Raw genomic sequence first — 2,654 nt, 5'->3', positions numbered from 1 at the left:
AAACTGTTTTAAAGAAGCAATCTCTTCTTTATCTTTCCCAAAATAACAATAACACCTTAAAACTATCAAAATAGTTTTAACATCCTTTTTTCAAAACCAACATCAAAGCTCATAGCATATAATCAACAATAGATATAAAACTCATAGTTTATAACCAACGGTAGTTTAAAAACTTACTTAGATCCTCAAAAACAGAATCATAAACCAAACTGTTTAAAACATTAATCTGCATCCTTTTTACCCAGAAACATATTCGAAACAGTAACAGCTTATCTGCTGTTTTAAAACAGTATAACATTTTCGAAATCCAGATTCAACAATTAAGCCACAAATACATAAAGAAATCAGTTTCAAAACTACTCACCTTATCAAACAGATTTCTTGAAGATAACCACACAGCAAAAGCTTTAATCTTAGCACAGAGTCTTCAAGAACACTTTTCACCGCCACAAACTTTCTTTCTCTTTCAATTGAAATGATAAGATAAAATCTTATCTTTTATTTCTTTAAATACTATCACCAAGGCGGTGAAGATTACTTTAGTTATAAAAACTCAAAGGCGGTGAAAGTTTCCTCCAATAGWAATAATCTTGGGYGGTGGTTTTGSATTATAAAATTCATGATTTCTTAACCATGAAGATATAAGTTTTTCAATAATAAAATAATGATTCCACCCGAATCATTTAAACACAATAAACACCACCTCATGTATGCTTCACACCACATGCATACATGTATAAATCCTTTATGGCATGTCATCTTTTCACATATATGCATGCACAATATCACGTTCACATATATAGTTCATGCATTTCTACTTAGATATGCATATTTCACATAAACCACATAATAAACATGTATAAATTACCTCAACCCAGGTTGTCTCGGACCTGGTTATAATAGAAGGTAAACGAAAAGAAAAAATGTGAAACCGTCTATTTGGATTTTCATGTGTGACGCCTGTCGAGGAGTAATATGAAGTTTGTTTTTGATCTTTTTGCTATGTGGACGTTTTTGTATGAAAGTTATATTAGAACTTTTGATATGTTATTGTCAAGATTTTTATATATCTTTATACAGGTGGACCAATCTCTATTCCCAATCTGGTATGTTATGTTAAAACTTTCGATGTGTTATGTGTTATTTGAAAATGCAGGTTGTTACGATTGGTATTAGAGTTTGAGTTTAAGGGATTTAGGTATTCAGTTTGATGCTTAGACTTAAACTAGATGGTTTTATTGAATACTACGATGTCCCTACTATGTTTGATTCCACAGGTTATTAAATATAATAGGTAGAAAGAACGAAATGTAAGGTACATTCAAATTACATCTGGCCAATAGAAATACGACAAGCAAACAGTAATGAGAATTAAATACTCTTTAGGGAAATTGTCGTAGTCAAATGTATTTCAAAGGTTTTAGAGAATAAGCGTTTACACCAAGAACACACAGTACTGTGTAAAGTAAAATATCTCTAAAACTATTTCTCTCAAGTATGAAATTCTCTCACTGACTTCATGTGAAGAGTGCGTCTCAAAATTGATAAGGAAAACCCTGGAGACATCACCTATTTATAGGCATCAATGGAAAAGTCAAAATGTCCTCCAATCAACCATCTCCACGTGTAAGGGTAGAGGTAACCATTTCAGCATACGTGGTGAAAGGAGACAGGGCCACTTGTACAAGTGAGATTGAACCAACAGGTTGACAATGAAGTTGAGACCTAGAGCCTCTGCATGTACTATGCAAAGGCTTTGTGTCTAGGACTCGAGCTCTGCATCCCAAGTACTTAGAAACTTTGGTGCGCTGCTTCAATCTTGGTCTGCTCTGTATACAAGTTCTATATCTGAGCTTTGGTTCTTAGCCGCTTTTAGACAGCAGTCTTCTTGGCTTTAGACTTGAGACTTTTTACTTACACTTTTAAAGGCTAACGTAACTCTTGGTAATATTTTTACCAACATTTTGATATAAATAACTCAATTTTTCTTCAAGTATGAGATCCATTTTCTCATTTAAAGCTTTGGTTTTTATTTAAAATTGAATAAAACTTTAAATTTCAAAAGCAACCCTTAAAACACAAACTTGAAATATAAGGCTACTAGGGTTCGATAGTTCTTTAAAAAACGAAGCTATAGAGAAACAAATTGTGTAGTATGGTTGAGAATCTCACCTGATATCAACGAAAAATCGAGAGTTTCAACTTCAAACTCTGAACTCGATTTCTCTCTCGATGTACGCTTATTTTTCAAACCATTTGAATGTAAAGGATCCCAACTGGTGCTCTATACTAATATGCCAAGAGCTTTGGCGTATTAATTGAAAAATCGGGCCTAAATTGCAATTTTTTGCTGTGAGGTCGGCATCTCCAAATAGAGGTGTATTTTTGACAAAACAAGCCCCTCATCTCTGAAAAAGATGACATTCTCCCCCCTAAACTTTCTAATATTTACATTCAATCTTCTCTTGACGTAATATTTGACATTTTTGGTCTGAAAAGACTTTAAACCCTTAATACTTTAATTAAATGATAAATTTGGCCCTTCTCAACTCATTCATTGACATTTTTGCTCCAATAAAATAAAACCCGCTTTAGTTTCTTTTTTTTTTTTCCATTCAATTTTCATAAATAATTATTTACCTTCTTTTGGGGTG

Source organism: Cynara cardunculus (genome assembly GCF_001531365.2).
Source record: "Cynara cardunculus var. scolymus isolate 2C chromosome LG 12, CcrdV1, whole genome shotgun sequence".
NCBI classification, from domain to species: domain Eukaryota; kingdom Viridiplantae; phylum Streptophyta; class Magnoliopsida; order Asterales; family Asteraceae; genus Cynara; species Cynara cardunculus.
Note: the sequence above shows the minus strand (reverse complement) of the source record.